This window comes from Psammomys obesus, unplaced genomic scaffold, assembly GCF_907164565.1.
Source record: "Psammomys obesus unplaced genomic scaffold, mPsaObe1.curated_primary_1811, whole genome shotgun sequence".
Lineage (NCBI taxonomy): Eukaryota > Metazoa > Chordata > Mammalia > Rodentia > Muridae > Psammomys > Psammomys obesus.
In genome coordinates this window covers 25,511,536-25,524,037 of record NW_026585895.1, presented here as the reverse complement: position 1 = coordinate 25,524,037, position 12,502 = coordinate 25,511,536, and the positions used below count along the sequence as shown (strand labels likewise).

General features: G+C 41.2%; 1 protein-coding gene across 1 annotated transcript in view; it reads left to right on the top strand.

The window, feature by feature from the left end:
- Galnt5 (polypeptide N-acetylgalactosaminyltransferase 5) overlaps positions 1-12,502 on the top strand; it is a 49,812-nt gene that overhangs the window by 11,315 nt on the left and 25,995 nt on the right. The window lies entirely within an intron of this gene.

Genomic DNA, 12,502 nt, shown 5'->3' with positions numbered 1-12,502 from the left:
TCTGTCTTTGTGGCTGAGGTGTGTTTCTTGAATGCCACAGAACTATCAGTCCTGTTAGAGTTGAGTCCATTGATGTTGAGAGATATCAATGACCAGTGACTATTACTTCCTTTTATTTTGATGTTGGTTGTGGCAGTGTTTGTGTGCTTGTCTACTTTTGGTTTTGCTATAGTTATGTATGTCTTGTGTTTTGGGGGATATAGTTTACCTCCTCAGGTGAGAGTTTTCCTTCTAGTATCTTCTGTAGGGCTGGGTTTATGCATAGAAATTGTTTAAATTTGGTTTTGTCATGAATTTTTTCCATCTAGGGTTGAAAGTTTTGCTAGTTATAGTGGTCTGGACTGACATCTGTGGTCTCTTAGGGTTTGCAAGGATCTGCTCAGGCCCTTTTGGCTTTTGTGTTCAGCTGTGATTCTGATAGGTTTACCATTATGCTACCTGGCCTTTTTCTCTTACAACTTGTAATATTTTTCTTTGTTCTGTACATTTAGTATTTTGATTATTATGTGGCAGGATGATTTCTTTTTCTGTTCTAAACTATGTTCTGTCAGCTTCTTGTATGCTTATAGGCATTTCCTTAAGATTGGGAAATTTTTCTTCTATAATTTTGTTGCAAATATTTTTGGGGGCCTGGGAGCCATGAATCTTTTCTTTCTTCTACTCCTATTATTCTTAGTTTTTGTCTTTTCATTGTGTTCTTGATTTCTTGGATGTTTTATGTCAGGATTTTTTTTGGACTTAATATTTTCTTTGATGGATGCATCAATTTCTTCCATGTATCTTCTACACCTGAGATTCTTTTCTCCATCTCTTATATTATGTTGGTTATGCTTACCGTTGTAATTCCTGCTTTATTCTGTAAGTTCTCCCTCTCTGGGATTTCTTCAGTGTGTGCTTTCTTTATTATTTCTATTTTCTTTTTTTAAATTTTATTTATATATTTATTTATTATAATTTATTCACTTTGTATCCCCACTATAGCCCCCTCCCTTGTCTCCTCCCAGTACCATCCAACCTCCCTTTTCTCCCCCTATGCCTTTTCCCTAGTCCCATCATAGAGGAAAACCTCCTCCCCTTCTATCTGACCCTAGCTTATCAGGTCTCATCAAGATTGGCTGTATCATCTTCCTCTGTGGCCTGGCAAGGCTGCAATCCCCAGGGGGAGGTGATCAAATAGCGAAACACTGAGTTCATGTCAGAGACAGCACCTGTACCTCTTACTAGGGAACCCACTTGGAAACTGAGCAAGCTATGGGCTTCCTTTGAACAGGGGCTCTAGGTCCTCTCCATGCATGGTCCTTGGTTGGAGTATCAGTCTCTGCAGATGCTCCTGGGCCCAGGCATTTTGGCTCTGTTGTTCTCCTTGTGGATTTCCTATCCCCTCCAGGATTTTCTATCTCCCTCTCCTTCCATAAGAATTCTGGCACTCTGCTCAAAATTTAGCTATGAGTCTCAGTATCTCCTTCCTGCTGGGTAGAGTCTATCAGAGGTCCTCTGTGAAGGGCTTCTGTCCTGTAACTTGTCTCCTCCTACTTCCGATGTCTATCCTGATTGCCCTTCTGAATGAAGATTAAGCAACTTCCCTAGGGTCCTCCTTGCTGTTTAGCTTCTTTAGGACTATAGATTTTGGTATGTTTTCCTTTATCATATGGCTAATATCTACTTAAAAATGCATATATATCATGTGTCTTTCTGCTTCTGGGATACCTCACTCAGGATGATCTTTTCCATCTTCAGATTTTTAACCATTTTATTGATTTCCTTCAGCTGTTTGCTTTATTTTCCTGCATTTCTTTAAATGATGTGTTCAATACCTTCACCTATTTGTTTGTACTTTCCTTTATTCTTTCAGTGATTTATGTATTTCTTCTCTAAACACCTCAGACTGTTTGACTGTGCTTTTCTGTATTTTGTTAAGGATTTTTGTTCCCTTGTTCTGTTATCATTTTCATAAGCATAGATTAGTGTCTTTTTCTAGTGTTGGCATATCCAGGTTTGCTTGTCGTAGTGTTCAGGGGTTGCCATATTGCTCTGGCTTTTGTTGATTGTGTTTTCATGCTTATCTTTAGCCATCTGGTTGTCTCTGTCATTGGCTGATGGATCCTGCTCCTTGATGTAGTTCTTGGGGATTTGGGATGGGCAGGAAGCTAGATGTTCCTGCTGGAGCTCTTTATAGATAAGTGGGAATGATCTCTGACTAGCAGGCACTTCTCAGAGACTTCCCCGTGGCTCTCCTCAGATGTGAGATCCTGGGGACCAACTGGTCTCTTCAGGAAATTGGGTACCTTCCTTTTGCCAAGGGAAGTCCTGGGGTCAGATGCCCCCTGTTGGCTCTCTTGCTCAGAGGTTAGTGAGCCCAGACACTGTGTTCACTACCCAGTGTTTTGGGGTGTTTTGGGAACCTGTGAGCTCAGAGGTCTTGTAGGTCTCCTTAGGGAGACAGGTTGAGTTTGGGAGCAGAGGCTGGGGCTGCTTTTGTGGGTCCTGAGCTTCAAGAGGCCCCAGGTTGGAACTTCATTCCTGGGACAGTGAGAATGGGTGCCCAAGCTTGGAGCAGGGAGTGGCAGTACCAAGAAGGCATTCACTCCATGGGATGGTGAGAGTGGTACCCAAGGTTGGAGCTGCAAACTCCCAGTACCTGGAAGGTGTCAGTATCCTCAGAGTATGGGATTAGGTGGGTGGTCTGAGACTGTGGCCTCATGGGAGGAAACCCAGGAACATGTCCCTGAATTAGCCATATGATATGAGGCTGGACCCATGGGTTTCCCTCACCATGGGCTTGCCTCTCACCTGGGAAACACAAATGTTGAAGTTTTGGGCTCCACAGCACAGCCTGTTGGTTGTTCTGTTCTCACAGCTGTCCTGCTGATCAGAAACTGAATGCAACTGGTGTGTGGCCATCTTGAATTTCCTTGAAAAATCTTTTTTAAAAAGCAGTTTGTTTCGTGATACCCTCACTCATCTATGTCTGCTGTATCATAACAGTGCTCAACAGTCTGCCTTAGTGCTGGCTGCTCCTACAGAATGCTGTCAAAGTGTCCCATGAAGCCATAAAATCCATTTTTGCTGCCCTAGTCCAGAGCCAGGACTGTCAGCCAATACTTTGGCTCCTTCCTATCAAGATAAGAAGGTTTTTCCTTTAGCAAACATGAGAAGCAAAAGACAGTAGTGGGTGCTCATGTGGGCAGCACATATATTAAAAGACAGACTGGGCATTTCCTAGGAAACTGCAAAATTACTGGGGAAAACTTTCTGCCTTAATGTTGACTGTAGGATGGTCAAGAAAGCCTCAGCTAAAGGTTTTTTCTTTAAAAAAAGAAGGAAGACAGGCAAAGAGATGGGACATAGCTGATCATACATCCTCCTAATCCCCAAGATTCTTGAAGTTTATCAGGCTGAGAGAAAACAAAATGTTCAAGTCAAATAAACTTCAAGATTAATTTTCATATGGAATGAATATTTGAATTGGTGCAGTGGGGTGATTTTTGTGGCTAATAGTGATTGGAAACATCATTTGGAATAGACTGGAGCAGCTGTAATATTTCCCAGCCAGAGAAGAAGTCATCAGGGGCAAGGTAAAACATCACCTAAAAGGCTTCTTTTTCAGCATTCCACACCGATGGTGCTTCTTCAGTGGTGTGTGTATCTGTGCATGCAATATGTATTTGTAAGCACACATGTCTCTTTATAAGAGGGCTCAGGGCTCTGTTTCACAATTTTTAAAAAGGTCACATATAAAAGAAAATGAGAGGGAAAAATGTGCTTCAAAGGCCAAAGCTAGACCTTGACATAGCAGTGGTTAAATATGGCCGAGCAGTGGTTAAAGCCTTCACATGCCCCTCTTCATCACATTCACCCCTAACTTGAAAGAGAAGGACAGAGAAGAGAAATATAAAACACCTTTCAGTCATTAATCCGAAGCAGAGGAAGCTATTACATGGGTCCTAATTAGCACACACCTGAGGAATTTGAACTAGATCAGGTGCATCCTCCTAAATCCCCGCCAGCCAGGACACAGAGGTGCCCTTGAGAGAGCACAATTAGTAAGTATAGGACATTGAACCTATTCACACAGCCTTCTCAGACATCTAACTGAGGGCCAAGTTCAACAACCAGCCCCATTTTATCAAATTATTGATGTAACATTGCCCTGAGTCCTTCTGTCCCAGAACACAATTTCCTGTTGTGCTCTCTAGCTGACCTGTTCCAACAGAACTTTCCAAACAGGAGACCGATTCGTCGTGACCCCACCCCCAATTTCCCCCATGAAGGAAAAGAAAACTTAAGAAAAATAGCAATGTTTAGAGGCTTTGGTTTGCTTTCTTTCAAAACTAAAAGCTGCTGTTTAGACTTCCCTGGGAAAACATCTATCTTATGCCAAACGCCAGTACCTTTTAAATGGAGTTGCCTTGGCCATGTGCAAGAATTGAGATGGAGACTGAATGTTTGCAAAGTTCTTGCCATTTGAATTCTTATTTGTCCTAATTAAAAATTTTCTACGTTGATATGGTCCTCATGACCCCAGCCTGAAGTTCACGTTGTGGCAGGTAATTTAAGCAGTGGCCACTGACTTCATTGTATGTCATACCTTCTAACCGTTGGCCAAGAACCAGCGCGCCAGGGCAGGCAGCTGGTACTTCTTATCTTTCACGTCTGCTATCTCATTTGGCTGCTACACCAGCCATGAGAACCTGATAAAACATTATATTTCCTTATTAGCAAGTAAACGTGCACACACACACACACACACATACACAGAGATAGAGAGAGAGAGATTCAAGGAAAGACAAGGGCTTATAGCTCAGAAGGGATGGGCTGTATACCAATGCTTAGTCTTCTGATTTGCCTCACTAGGAAATAATTGCTCTTTACCAGCCAGGTTCTTTCTGACCCCAGCTAGTCTACCTCACAATGTTATCCAGGCCTCCTTGGTTTGTCAAGGTTCTTTGTGAATGAAAATCTGTCCCTTGCTGAGACTCACAAGGCATGCTCGCTCTGTTTCGGATAGCGATGCATGTATGGGCATGTATGGTATATATGCAAATCCATTTTATACTAAGCACCTCAGAGCAGCAGTAAGGTTAAGAACCAGCCTTTTCTGCTTTACTGATGACAAAACTGGGGCTGTATAAAAGGAACGGACTAGCAGGTTTGAGACCCATAAGATCCCCCATCTTCTAATTCAAGTGCTCTTTCTACAAGCTCGATACTCCCCTTCTTCTGATTCTTTATAGTCATATGACTTATGGACGAACTAAGACTCCTCTCTTCCTTCCTTGTACATAGGTCAGAGGTGAGAAAGCAAGTGAGACTAACATTGTGTAGAAAATCTCACCAGAGAATGACACCGGGTAAAAAGTTCAAGGTGACCCATATGCCAGAGCAGGTGTGCAGAGAGGAGTAACTTGCCCAACGTCACACTCAGTGGAGCAGGCAAGAAACAGGGCCCTCATGTGCCCTTCCCCAGTACTATTTTCATCCTAGGACTCCACCATCATAACTCCTGCCTCCATCCCAATTTCACCCTGACAGCTGCCTGCTCAAAATAGACTATTGTTAAAGTGGCAAGTGTTGGTACTGGTGGGATGCATTTTTGAGTCTGAGTCCGTTTACTCTGATGACACATACTTGCCTCTGCAACCGCAGCACCGCCGGGCTAAGGACTTTAGTGGCAAGGTGATTTTAATTAAATGTCAAGGATCATTTACTCTAAAAAGAACAAAACACAAAAGTAAAATCCTTCTATCACTATACCATCTTATCAGTGGAAGGCAAGAAGGGTCAAATAATTTTAAGGTCTCAGGCAAGAATATTATTCCGGACAGAGCACCTCAGCTGGCCACTCGATTCTCCTGATGCTCCTGAAGATATCAGAGTGTGGGGAATGAAGGGCTCTCAAGGCTCCCAAGGAGGCTGTAGTTGAATTGCAAATAGAAGTTGAAACATTCTACCGACCTTCTGTTCAAATCCATAAAGACTGAGATTTGACCCACATGATGCATTTTGCCTCTGCTGGAATAAAATGAAAAATTCATAGAAATGAAAGAATGTTATCATTCCCTCAGTGTTCTGATTTGAAGCTGTCTGTATTTGATAGGCTCCATTCAAATCAAATCAGTGGCCAAGGACTGAGCACACAGAATCTGGGAAGGTGAACCATCAGCTTTGGAGTCTCTTGATAAGTGAATAAGCACTTGACTGGTTTAGATTAAGGACTGCCTGGGACCAGACAGTGCTGCATGTCAGAACCTGTGAGTCTAGATAGAGAGCTCTTCCTCACAAGGCTTTTCAGGGTGATGTCTGCCCAGTATTTTATATCCATTGTCTCACGAAACCTGCATAGCTGTCGTGCGATGCCGACATCATGATCTTCATCTTAAAAGCAGATGACCTGAGGTTCTGAAGATTATGTGGTACTTTGATGCTCATGTCGCCAATTGGTGCCACGCAAAACTAAACTTAGCTCTTCGTTGTCCTTCCACATCCAGAGTCTTTATCCTACCACAGTCTCTCAGGGTGAGGAGGTGGCTCACATTTGAATTCCCCATAATCTGTAGTCATCGGATTGTGACAGCGATCCAAACCTGGGTTCCCCTAAGCAAAAGAGTTTGAGTAATTTTAAGCAGAGAATGGGAATTGTAGATTCTAAAAATTCAGTTTGGATAAGAATTGATCATATAGAATAAAGTCTCACATCTTAGTATAAAAAAAAGTTTGCAAAACCAGATTATGCAGATTAAACGTTGGTGACAGTCCCCTCTCCTGAAGAAGCAGCAGAAATGAAAACTCTGGGTCAGTGAAGAATAATTTGAGGTTGTTTTACACCCGATAGAATTCAGATGACCCTGGATAGCTGTCGCTGCTTGTATCTGGAGCAAGCGTTGCTAATGCTGAAAGCTGTCTGGTCTGACCTGTTATTCCTGTGAATAAACAGCAAGCAGGCTGGCTTGCTAGACACTTGGCACATGTCTAACCTGTTTACAGATATAAAAGATCTGGTTCCTAACAGTGTATGACCTAACGTTGGGTCACCCAAACCAGCACTATAATGTGGTCTCGTAAACACCCTGTTTTAAACACAAGACAATCCTCCAAATCTGTATCTGAGAGAGATTTCTTCTTTTGAATTCCAGACCATTCTGAGTTATCGTAAACCAATGAAGCAAAGCAATCTATATGTTTCTTTTTTCCTGTTGGAAACCCTGATTTCTGTGACATCACAGGAGAAGGCATTATAGCTAAAATCTAACTTAAATGCAAAATATTTCAGTAGCGTAAATACCCCTTTTTTGAGGGGAATAAATCACACATTTATTCTACACGACTGCTATACAAGATAGGTATTTAGAATCTATAGGTCCATGGGGCTGGAGAGATGGCTGATCTTTCAGAGGACCAAGATTTAATTCTATTCCCAGCACCCATACGGTAGCTCAAAACCACCTATACCTCCTCTTCTGCCTCCAAAGTTATTCTATACATGCAGACATACTTGCAGATAAATACCTATGCATACCAATAAAGAAATCTTTTTAAAAATAAACAGAATCTACATGTCTTATGCAAAGATTTAAAATTACCCAACAAAAATGTAGATTTTCATCCCTACACATGAAGTTACCCATATATATTATCTCCTTTTCCCCTGTCTCAGAGGAACATATCTTCTCTCTTGCTAGTCAAGATTTAACTTCAAGCTCTACTCCATTTCTGTCCTTTCATTCATCTATTCAATAGGATTTATCAAGTATGTATTATGTGCAACAGTCCTACAAGCTTGCAGTAATACAGCAGGGAAGCAGATTCGATATACATTCAGGAATACTGGGTATAGAAGAGAAGGAAATAAAACTGACAAATTGATGCTATGAAAAAAAAAATGCAGGTAACTATAACAATAATAGAACGGCTGGAATTTGACAAGGTGGCTGGAAAAAGCTCTGTGTAGGCAATGTTGAAAGTAATACCCAAATGAAACAATAAAGCTGTCCACAAGGGCATTGGGGTGGGGGAATCATTGGTGAGACAAAGCTGTAGACCCAACTATCAGAATCACCTAGTTAGCGGTTATGAAGAACCAGAAGTAAGCTAAGAAAAAAAAAAAACTGAAGGAAAAAAGCCACTGAACAAAGGGTGGAAATCAGATGAGCATGAAATCTCAAGAGATTGGAAAAATACCAAGAATGACTTAAAGAGAACAGATTTGTCAGTTGTATCTGCTGCTGCTGCTATAAGGCTGATCAACGTAAGGAGAGCCTGCCTCACTGATAATTTTAACAATCATTGACATTTTTTTGCCAGCTCTTAATTCTATCTGTACCATCCCTCACACCCATAAATATGACTCCATTCCTCAGAAAAGGCAGAAGAAAAGGCTGACAAATTTTCTCCCTTCCCATCTAGCTAGCTTTCTCTCTCTTTTTAAAGATTTCTTACAAAATTGTCTACAAAACTCTGTCTGTTCCTGCATCTGGCTTGAACTAATCATTGCACTCTAGTCTTATCCATCCTCTTCTCAGTGATCCATGATCATTGCTCCAGTCTTTCCTGTTCACCAACACAGCTTCAGAGTACTGAAACCCTATATGAGAGACAGAGATACCCTATAAAATAAACTTCAGAATTTACTTTTTATGTTTCCAAAATTGTTCAACTGTTGATGATTATACAGTCAACTACATTTTTTATTAATCCTTGATAAGCCTGCAATTGGTGTCTTTCCTTTTTGTAATTATTTTCTAAATTTGAGTACCAATATTTAATTTATGACAAAGTATCACAATTAATATTTTATTGATTTCTGCAAAAACTAAAACTTTGAAAACAAGCTCCAAACATGATTTTTAAAAGAAGCAAAGAAAAAAAAATGAGAGAGTAAATGGCTAATTTAACATTTCTCTAAGTTATAACTAAACCTACCTTTGAATTACTGGGAGTCCCATATTTAAAGAAATATAGGCACGCCGTCCTCCAAAATAATAGCAATTTCCTACTTTAACTTGTTACATTCTTGGGGTGGACTAATGGAAATGACCCTTCAAAGATTTAGTTACTTAATAATTCCCACAGCCTGCAAGAATTCCTCATATAACTAAAAGGTGAATGATCTGTGACAAAACCTGTAATTACATAGAAGGCAGAACCTGGCAGGATTTGGACAATCATGATAGGAACACCTGCAACGTTGTCTTAAAGATGTCAGTAGAAACAGCATGGATGCTAAGGATGTTGCTGAGGGTCAGTGAGGCACTCTGCGAAGGTTTCTGTTATCACTGTGAATATTTATGTTGTCACTAAAAAACTCTGGTAAAAATACGGGCTCAGAAAGTGTTCCTCCTGACAGCTTGCAGGAACAAAGCCACAGGTGATTGGAAAGTTGGGAAGATATCGTATGTTACCAAGTGACCGGGAGCTTGGCTAAATAGGAGCCTATATCACGTGAAAATGAGCAGAAACTGAGGGTGATGAACTTGGACGTTTGTGAAGGAGTGGGGCAAGCAGAGCTTTGAAGGTGTTACCCAATATCTTCTTTCTGCTCGTAACAAAATGTAAGAGAAGAAAGGCAAATTAGGAGACACAGTGGAGCAGAAATCTTAGGTGTTACAGCAACCACAGGTAATTAATATAATCCTTGAAAATAGTCAGGCTTGCTCATATTTTAGAGAAACTCCAATGCAGGTGTTCTTTGTACAGAACAGGATTAATTTAGGCACCCTGTTATTTTACGTTAACATTAGAATCAGATTAAGACATCTGATTGAAATGTGTTATTTTGACTTTAAAGCTGCTGGAAATGTATCACAGATTCATTTCAGCCCTCTAACGTTTTCTTAAGTTTAATCACATAGTATGGGGAGAGTGAATTCGTTCTATGTAAGAACTCATATTCCCAAATTGATAAATCGGTGACTTGTAAGTCATTCTCGTTTAATTTAAATTTTCATTTGTGCACAATTTATTCATTATATATCCCGATTGAAGCTCCATCCCTCAACTCCTCCCAGTCCCATCCTCCCTCCTTCTAACCCCGATCCCCTTCCCCTAGTCCACTGAAAGGGAGAGTTCTCCTCTTCTGCCATCTGCCCATAGCTTATCAAGTCTCATCAGGACTGCATGGATCCTCTTCCTCTGTGGACTGGCAAGGCTGCATCACCAGGAGCAAGTGACCAAAGAGCAGGCAACTGAGTTCATGACAGAGACAGCCCCTGTACTCTTTACTCGGGAACCCACATGGAGACTGAGCTGCCAATCGGCAACATCTGAGCAGGGAGTCTAGGTCCTCTCCATGCATGGCCCTCGTTGGTGCATCAGTCTTTGCAAGACACCCTGGGATCAGAATTTGTTGGTCTCTTTGTGGGGCTCCTGTCCCCTCCATGTCCTTCTATCTCCCCCACCCTCTTCTTCCATAAGACTCCCTGTAATCTGCCCAAAGTTTGGCTGTGAGTCTCAGCATCTGCTTCAATCCCCTGCTGTGTGGAGCCTTTCAGAGGACCCTCTATAATAGGCTCCCATCCTGTTTTCTCTCTTCCACCACTTCTGGTGTCTATCCTGTTTGCCATTCTGAATGAGATTTAAACATCCTCCCTAGGGTCCTCCTTAGTGTTTAGATTCTTTAGGTCTGTAGATTTTAGTATGGCGATCCTATATTATATTGCTAATATCCACTTATATATACATGAGTGTATACCATGCCTGTCTTTCTGTTTCTATGTCACCTCTCCCAGGTAAGTCATTCTTTTATCTCTTGTTTTGTTAATGAGAAAGATGCTCAGTTTCTATGTAAACTTTCTGAATCTGTTTTCTGAGGTTGAAGGTTGGGTGTGATATTTATAATGCTCTTTGCTTATTATGCTAACCAGTCACTTTCAGAAAAGACTGAAATTATAGACCATGGTGAATTTGCTTGTATATTTCTTACAAACGAGCTTGGTATCCGATTTCTATTTAATCAAGACAGGTTTTTAATCCCTGCTTTGTAGTCCACAAATAAGTTCAGAGAAGTTACGCAATTCCTCCAAGCCAGTAATTAGGGATAAGTAATAGGCAACCATATGTTTATTTGATTCCCAGTTCACGCTCTGTTAGTACAGAAAGTCACTGTAAACCAGCGAAATGAAAACTACATCATGTTACCTTTCTATGTATATTACAACCAGGGAAATGATGCTGCTGAGTCATTGATCGTCTTGTGCTTCATTTTGCATCATTTGAAGAAGTATGTGATAATACGTTACAGAATTGTATCTCAAGCAATTGCTATGGTATTGAATTAAATTATGTTCACAACAGTACTTTGACAACCATAAACAAAGAACCAGCAAATGTTGCTTGTTTAACTTTAGTGTTTACTTTAATCTGTGTCATATTCATTAAGTAAACAAAAATGAGCTCCTTGACAGAAGCTCTGATTCTCACAGATGATACATCTAGTGGAAACTGTGCTTACTCTGGGGATATAAATTTCCATGGTTACTTCTAGAGCTGGGTTAGACCATACTTTCTTTCAGTCTCTGATCCAGAACTTACTAATGAGATTACCAAGAGCCAGTCTGTCCATGACTTCAGTCATTTTTCTGGTAAAAGGGCAAAGCAGTCTGAGTTTTACATTGCAACAAGGCAGAGTACTTAGGCACTTATTTCTTCACCCTCACCATTGATTATTGTTTTACAGAGAAGAGCTGTGTTAGCAAATACTACTGGGACAGTCCCAAGAGGAGCTGCCCCGTAACAGTACCATAGGCCAGACACAGATAATGCCACAATGAGGTAGCATGACCCACAGAGCCTGTAGGAAGCCAGGCCCAGGTGGAATCCACAAAGCACTTCCTCGCTCTTAGCCTGGCTCTCATTTCCCTGCCAACAAAGTGAGTTCAAGTATGGTGGCTCTGCAGCCGTCACAGCAAGGAACTTCCAAAAAGAGAAGCAGGAGAGAGTGTAGTTATTTGACACATGGACATTGTGCCATAAATACATCCATTCACTGAGTGAGTGAAGGATATGTCTTTTGGCATTTGACAAATGGCTATTTATACAGGCAATCATAAATGACTTAGGAACACTAAATTACTCAGAATGCTCTCTCCTGCTATATAAGCTGATAATGATAGCAATAGCTACCATTCAGCAAATGCCTATGCCACGGGCTATGCTAGATGGTTTCTACGCAGGTCACTGGGATACTAAAACTCTGAGAGGACCATTACCCTGTTTGGCAGATGTGAAAACTGAGTCACCAAAAGAATAAGCAAGTTATTTTTGAAGTTATTATCTGGGTCGTAGGACCAAAGCGGAGAGTAAAACCTCCTGAAAAGTTCCTGTCCTTCTCATGCCTTCCAAAGGAGGCATCATGTCTGCATGTGTCCGTCCTTCCAACAAATGCTACTGCTGAGGCACACAGCAGTATTATCATGGTACACATATAAACAGGCGATGGATAGATAGTGTGTGCCTGTGTGCGTGTGTGTGTGTGTGTGTGTGTGTGTGTGTGTGTGTGTGTGTGTGT